Source organism: Triticum aestivum, chromosome 1D, assembly GCF_018294505.1.
Source record: "Triticum aestivum cultivar Chinese Spring chromosome 1D, IWGSC CS RefSeq v2.1, whole genome shotgun sequence".
Taxonomy (NCBI): domain Eukaryota; kingdom Viridiplantae; phylum Streptophyta; class Magnoliopsida; order Poales; family Poaceae; genus Triticum; species Triticum aestivum.
The window spans coordinates 442,200,302-442,208,339 of record NC_057796.1 but is presented as its reverse complement, the minus strand read 5'-3'; positions in this window follow the sequence as shown (position 1 = coordinate 442,208,339).

Below are 8,038 nucleotides of genomic sequence, written 5' to 3'. Positions count from 1 at the left end.
TCCGCCATGTTTATTATTCCCTTTATATTCGACGAGAAGCCAGACGGGACCTTCATACTGCTCAGGCATTCAAAAAAAATGACCTTCTCTTCTTTGGTAAGAGCGTAGCTGGCACGACCTTGAAACCATTCCGGATGCCGGTCATCTGGGTCTTTCAAAAGTTGCTGGTCCTGCCGTGCTTCCTTTGTATCATTTGTCTTCCCATACACGCCCAAGAAGCTTAGCAGGTTCACGCAAATATTCTTCGTAACATGCATCACGTCGATTGCAGAGCGGACATCTAGGACTTTTCAATATTCTAGCTCCCAAAATATAGATTTCTTCTTCCACATGGGTGCGTGCCCGTCAACTCCCCGCGGAACTGATTGTCCGCCAGGACCCTTTCCAAAGATGACTTTCAAATCCTTGACCATATCAAATATCTCAGCACCAGTACGTTCCGCAGGCTTCGGCCGGTGATCTGCCTTGCCGTTGAAATGCTTGCCTTTCTTTCTTACGTTATGATTTCGGGGAAGAAATCGACGATGACCCAGGTATACGTTCTTCTTACAATTACCCAAACGTACACTTTCAGTCTCATGTAAGCAGTGCGTGCATGCATTGCATCCCTTATTTGTCTGTCCCGAAAGGTTACTGAGAGCAGGCCAATCGTTGATGGTTACAAAAAGCAACGCTCGTAGGTCAAATTCCTCTTCTTTGTGCTCATCCCAGACACGTACACCAGGTCTGCCCCACAACTGTAAAAGTTCATCAACTAATGGCCTTAGGTACACATCGATGTCGTTCCCGGGTTGCTTTGGACCTTGGATGAGCACTGGCATCATAATGAACTTCCGCTTCATGCACAACCAAGGAGGAAGGTTGTAGATGCATAGAGTCACGGGCCAGGTGCTATGGCTGGAGCTCTGCTCGCCAAAAGGATTCATGCCATCAGTACTTAGACCAAATCTTATGTTCCTTGCGTCAGCTGCAAAATCTTTGAACACTCTGTCGATCTTTCTCCATTGCGTTCCATCAGCGGTGTGTCTCAACTCCCCGTCGGACTTACGGTCCTCTTTGTGCCATCGCAACGACTTGGCATGCTTTTTGTTCCTGAACAGACGTTTCAACCGTGGTATTATAGGAGCATACCACATCACCTTGGCGGGAACCCTCTTCCTGGGTTTCTCGCCCTCAACATCGTCACCAGGGTCATCGCCTCTGATCTTATAACGCAATGCAGTGCATACAGGGCATTCATTCAAATTCTCGTATTCACCGCGGTAGAGGATGCAGTCGTTAATGCATGCATGTATCTTCAGAACCTCTAAACCTAGAGGGCAGACAACCTTCTTTGCTTCGTACGTACTGGCGGGAAACTCGTTATTCTTCGGAAACATATTCTTCAACATTTTCAGCAAATTTTCAAATGATGAGTCAGCTACACCTTCCTGTGCCTTCCATTTTAGCAAATCTAGTGTGCAGCCCAGCTTTTTCAGACTATTATCGCATCCTGGATACAACGACTTTTTGTGATCCTCTAACATGCGATCCAAATTCTCCCTCTCCTTGTCAGTTTCGCAGCGTCTCCGTGCATCAGCAATGGTCCGACCAAGATCATCAGCGGGCTCATCATGTGCCTCTTCTTCACCTTCACCTAACCCTTCCCCACCTTCAGCATCATCCTCCATGAAAGTATCAACGAAATGATCATGATAGTTGTCATCGATATCATCCCCTTCTTCATCTTCTTCCATTCTAACCCCTCTTTCTCCATGCTTGGTCCAACAATTATAGCTTCGCATGAAACCGTGCCGAAGCAGGTGCATGTGAACGTCTCTTGAGGAGGAGTAACCCTTCTGATTCTTACAGACAGCACATGGACAGATAATAAAACCTCGCTGCTTGTTCGCATTTGCCACTACGAGGAAATAATACAAATTAAACAATGAACTACACACATGCATATTTTATCAATGACACATGAAAGGTTCAAGTTGCTAACCGCGATCGCAGAGGAAAAATAAATGAGAAAGCTCAAGTGTGGCTCGGACACTTCATATCATGTTTGTTTCATGCTCTCGGGCATTTCATCGAACACCTTTGTGTGCATAGGAGGAACCAAAAGCAAACCCACCACCCCCCTTCTGAATTGTGGCTAAGTGAAGTGAGCTGAGTCCTATATATAGGGATGGGCCTTTAGTCCCGGTTGGCCTGGCCAACCGCGACTAAAGGCCTTCGGGCCAGCCTGAGGACCTTTAGTCCCGGTTGGCCAGGCCAACCGGGACTAAAGCCCCTCCCGTCCGCCAGCTGTCGACCGAGCGTGCTGGGCCCAGATAGTTGGTCGCGGGTCTCCTCCCGAACCGCGACTAAAGACCCCTTTTGTCGCGGTTCGATTATTTTAGGGACTAATGGGGGCGTATGGAAGCCTCTTTTTCTACTAGTGATTGGATCAAGTTGTTGTTTACTTTATGGGTCATGTTGTAATGGATATACGAGGTTAATCGGGGAAACATGCATGGTGCACTCGCATGTGGCTTGGAGCCTTGTGGAGTAATATAGAAGTAGTACTTTCAACAAGTTATTGTTTAGTTTAAACGCTTTGGATCCTGCTACCTTTTGAAGAGATGACCGGCAGCTTGGAGTACACGGTGGAGTACCGCACACCCTAGCTATCTAGTTATCCCGTGATCTGCATATCAGCATGAAACAGGGCTGGCGCATTGCATGAACTACATGATTCCCGGCGCGTTGTATTCCTAGACATGAGCATGACATACGGCACAAATGGAATGTAGGAGGAATACGCTTTTACAATGAAGCCGAATCTGAGTGTTAACTTTGTCCTAAAGGAGGTTCCAAAGACATCTTCCAACTGAGCACTTAAGTAGGCAGGCGATTTCCAAAGCAAATTGGAATGGGGGGAGGAACCGCAAAAATCATATTGCGCGGTTCCGTGATGTACCGGTAGATCTGGTGCCATCCACTTGTTCTGAGTTTTGTAAAACTGTATGGTCGACCTAAATGTATAGCACTAGTATATTTCTTGTATCTTTATTTTAAGTCAAATTAGTGGCAGCATAATGGACCCCAAAGTACATCTTTTGTCAGGGATGGTACACATGCAAGTTTCTACTCTCACTCTACCTGCAGTACAAATCCATAGACTTTATTTCCTCTTAGAGAAACCATATCTTTTAAACTATAGACTCGTTTTTTGAAACTTTTTATATATTTGGACTCCTGGCGTCAAGAACTTTAAAACTAGACCAATTTTGGTTACATTTCAAACAAATTTAATTTTTGACGTTTCACAATTCATATGTGAAATAAACCCATATCACTACAAAAATCTGAAATAAACCTATTTCACTAAAAAATCTGTGAAAATAACATTTTTCACATAAACCTATTAAACTCAAATATGAAACTCAAAGGACAACTTGTGAAACTAATTATTTGGAAGTGTGTAACATTTTTATTTCAAAAGAGTAAAATAAGTTTTTCCATAAACGTGCAATTGAAATAGATGTGATTTTCGTGAAACAAGCCAGTGAAAAGTAAAATGCACCTACTGAAAGTGAAAAAAATACGAAACTAAAATCTCAACTTGTGAAATTGAAAATTATGATATGTGTAACGGTTTACTTCAAAAGAGGGAAATATGCTTGATACGTCTCCAACGTATATATAATTTTTTATTGTTCCATGCTATTATATTATCTGTTTTGGATGTTTTATATTCATTAATATGCTATTTTATATTATTTTTGGGACTAACCTATTAACCTAGAGCCCAGTGCCAGTTTCTGTGTTTTCCTTGTTTTTGAGCCTTGCAGAAAAGGAATACCAAACGGAATTAAACTTCCCGATGATTTTTCTTGGACCAGAAGTGTAACACCCCGAGAATCATGCTACAGTAACTCCCTGTGATTAAGCTAATCATGTTGCTAAACAGGGCTTGATCACATTTGAATCACATTCCTTTTCAAACTCCTAATTCAAACTTCAATTAAATTTAAAAGTGGAAAATAAAAGTTTTCAAAAATTTAAACAAAAATGTTCGGGCCCTGCCAGAAATTGCACTGATAATTATTGTGGAGAAAACACATTTTTATAAAATGCCTAAATACTTTTAAATGAAATAAAACAGAAAAGAAAATAAACAAATAAAAAGAAAACAGAAAACAGAACAGACAAAGGAAAAGAAAAAAAAGAGAAGGCCCTCCCCCCCACTGGACCCCTGGCCCAACTGGGCCGACCCCCGGCCCAGCCGGCCTAGCCCATCTCCCACTCCCCCTCGCCCCCTTCCCTGTTCCCCCGACCGGGGTCGGAACAGGGGCCGTCCCCGCCGCACCCCCTCGCCGGCGACGGGGAGGATAAGGACGCCAGCCCCCCCGCCTCCTCGGGCCCCTCTCCCACTCACCCCCCGCTCTCCCTCTCGGCCTCTGCGCCTCCCCCGTCAGATCCACCTCCCTCTCCCCTTCGATCCCCACTGCCCGAGCGTGCTCGCCGCCGTTCACCGTCGTTCCCGCGGCCACCGTGCCCCAATCGCCACTTCGCCGTGTCGTACGCCGTCGCCGCCCTCGACTACACCACCTCCACCTCTCCGTTGGAGCTCCGAGCCACTGCAACGGCCTCCCCGAGCTCGTCTTCCCCGCACGGCCGCCGTCGATCGCCGCCCCGTTTCGCCGCCTCGAGCCTCCCCGAGCACGCTGCCGTCCCCCTACAGCCTCGCCGTGAGCCTCTCCCCCTCCTCCCCTGTCCTTTCTCTCTCGCGCGCCCCCTAGCGGCTTCCCCACGCGCGCCCGAACGCCGCGCCGCGGAGCTCGTCGCCGGCGGGTCTCCGGTGACCATTTGGTCATGGGCGTATGCCCGTTAGCTCGACCGCACCGTGTAGCACCCGCCTAGCTAGCTAGTTCGGCCGCTCGCGCGCCCTAACGCCGCACCCGCCCCAGCCCGAAGTACCTCGCCGCCGGCGAGCTCGTAGCGCTCGCCCCCGCCCGTTCCAGCCGCTCCGGCCACCACCGTTGGACGCGCGGCGCCGAGCCGCGTCGAACGCGCCCAGCCACGACCCCGCAGACCCCCTGTGCGCGAAACCCGCGCCCCTCCCGAGCCGCGCCGCCGCGTTTGGCTCGTCGGAGTTGCTCCGGCGCCGGCCGCCGACGTGGCTGGCCTGGGCCCCCCCCAGTGCCACTGCCCGTGGGCCCCGTGGGCCCCGTTGACTGGGTCAACCCAGTCAACGTGCTGACTGGGCAGGCTCAGCCACTGACATGCGGGCCCCGCCGCAAAATTAAAAAAAAGAGAAAAGAAAAATGTTTTTATAATTAAAACTAATTAATTAATCTAATCACTCACTGACAGGTGGGCCCAGTAGTTAATTAACTAAAAATTAATTAGTTTAATCTTCTGTTAGCCCACTGTCTATGACAGGTGGGGCCCACTGGTCAGTTTGACCTGGTCAGCCGCTCTGTTGACCTGCTGACGTCAGCATTGCCTCATGCTGACGTCATAATTCATTTTTGCTTAATTCAAATAATTCCAGAAATTCAAATAAACTTTGAAAATTCATATCTTTTAAACCGTAACTCGGATGAAAATGTTTTCTATATGAAAGTTGCTCAGAACGACGAGACGAATCCGAATACGCAGTCCGTTCGTCCACCACACCTCCCTAACCTATCGAACTAGCAACTTTCCCCCTCCGGTCCGTCTGTCCGAAAACGCGAAACATCGGGAATACCTCCCGGATGTTCCCCCCCTTCGCCGGTACCACCTACTGTCGCGTTAGGACACACCTAGCACCGCTCATTGTCATGTCACGCATCGTCATGCTTATGTTTGCATTGTATTTACTGTTTCTTCCCCCTCTTCTCTCCGGTAGACTACGAGACCGACACTGCTGCTGCCCAGTTCGACTACGGAGTCGACGACCCCTCCTACTTGCCAGAGCAACCAGGCAAGCCCCCCCTTTGATCACCAGATATCGCCTATTCTTCTCTATACTTCTTGCATTAGAGTAGTGTAGCATGTTACTGCTTTTCGATATCCTATCCTGATGCATAGCCTATCCTTGCTACTACTGTTGATACCTTTACCTGCAATCCTACATGCTTAGTATAGGATGCTAGTTTTCCATCAGTGGCCCTACATTCTTGTCCGTCTGCTGTGCTATACTATCGGGTCGTGATCACCTGGGCGGTGATCACGGGTATATACTTATATACTATATACATGACACATGTGATGACTAAAGTCGGGTCGGCTCGTAGGAGTACCCGCAAGTGGATCTTTGTGGCGGAGCGACAGGGCAGGTTGAGACCGCCTAGGTGAGAGGTGGGCCTGGCCCTGGTCGGCGTTCGCGGATACTTAACACGCTTAACGAGATCTTGGTATTTGATCTGAGTCTGGCCATTTGGTCTATACGCACTAACCATCTACGCGGGAGTAGTTATGGGTATCCCGGCGTCGTGGTATCAGCCGAAGCCTTCTTGACGTCAGCGACTGAGTGGCGCGCGCCGGATTGGACTGGAACGCCACTAGGCTAGGTCTGCTTCCGGCCGCGTACGCAACGTGCAGGTGTGCATAGGGCGATGGGCCCAGACCCCTGCGCGCATAGGGTTAGACCGGCGTGCTGACCGCTCTGTTGTGCTTAGGTGGGGCTGCGACGCGTTGATCTTACGAGGCCGGGCATGACCCAGAAAGTGTGTCCGGCCAAATGGGATCGAGCGTGTTGGGTTATGTGGTGCACCCCTGCAGGGAAGTTTATCTATTCGAATAGCCGTGTCCCTCGGTAAAAGGACGACCCGGAGTTGTACCTTGACCTTATGACAACTAGAACTGGATACTGAATAAAATACACCCTTCCAAGTGCCAGATACAACCCGGTGATCGCTCTCTAACAGGGCGACGAGGAGGGGATCGCCGGGTAGGATTATGCTATGCGATGCTACTTGGAGGACTTCAATCTACTCTCTTCTACATGCTGCAAGATGGAGATGGCCAGAAGCGTAGTCTTCGACAGGACTAGCTATCCCCCTTTTATTCTGGCATTCTGCAGTTCAGTCCACTGATATGCCCCTTTTCACATATACCCATGCATATGTAGTGTAGCTCCTTGCTTGCGAGTACTTTGGATGAGTACTCACGGTTGCTTCTCTCCCTCTTTTTCCCCCTTTTCCTTTCTATCTGGTTGTCACAACCAGATGCTGGAGTCCAGGAGCCAGACGCCACCGTCGACGACGACACCTACGACACTGGAGGTGCCTACTACTACGTGCAGGCCGCTGACGACGACCAGGAGTAGTTAGGAGGATCCCAGGCAGGAGGCCTGCGCCTCGTTCGATCTGTATCCCAGTTTGTGCTAGCCTTCTTAAGGCAAACTTGTTTAACTTATGTCTGTACTCAGATATTGTTGCTTCCGCTGACTCGTCTGTGATCGAGCACTTGTATTCGAGCCCTCGAGGCCCCTGGCTTGTATTATGATGCTTGTATGACTTATTTATGTTTTAGAGTTGTGTTGTGATATCTACCCGTGAGTCCCTGACCTTGATCGTACACATTTGCGTGCATGATTAGTGTACGGTCAAATCGGGGGCGTCACAAGTTGGTATCAGAGCCGACTGCCTGTAGGAATCCCCCTATCCACACTCCTTGGCCGAAGTCGAGTCTAGACATTACAAAACTTTTACTAACATGGCTGTGTGTCTTACGGGCCCACGTCGCCATTGGGTGGTACTAGTATCTTTTACTCCTCGACCTTTACTCTGGGACTCTGAACTCTCTTCTACTCGGGTTAAACGAATTTACTAACTTTAACACTAGGATCCCGTGACCGCATTCACCCCAAAGTTGGATAAACCATAGTTGTTTCTTAGAGTAGTATTTTGAACAATTCACACACTGTCATTTGACTCCTTTGAAACGTCTTTGCTTTCAGATGGAACCCACGAGGCAGGTCGTGCGCCACACGACGGCCATTGGTGCCTCGGGATCACCTGCGGTGCTAGCTGAGATGATGACCTATCTGGGTTATCGCTGGCACCCTGAGTACACCGTC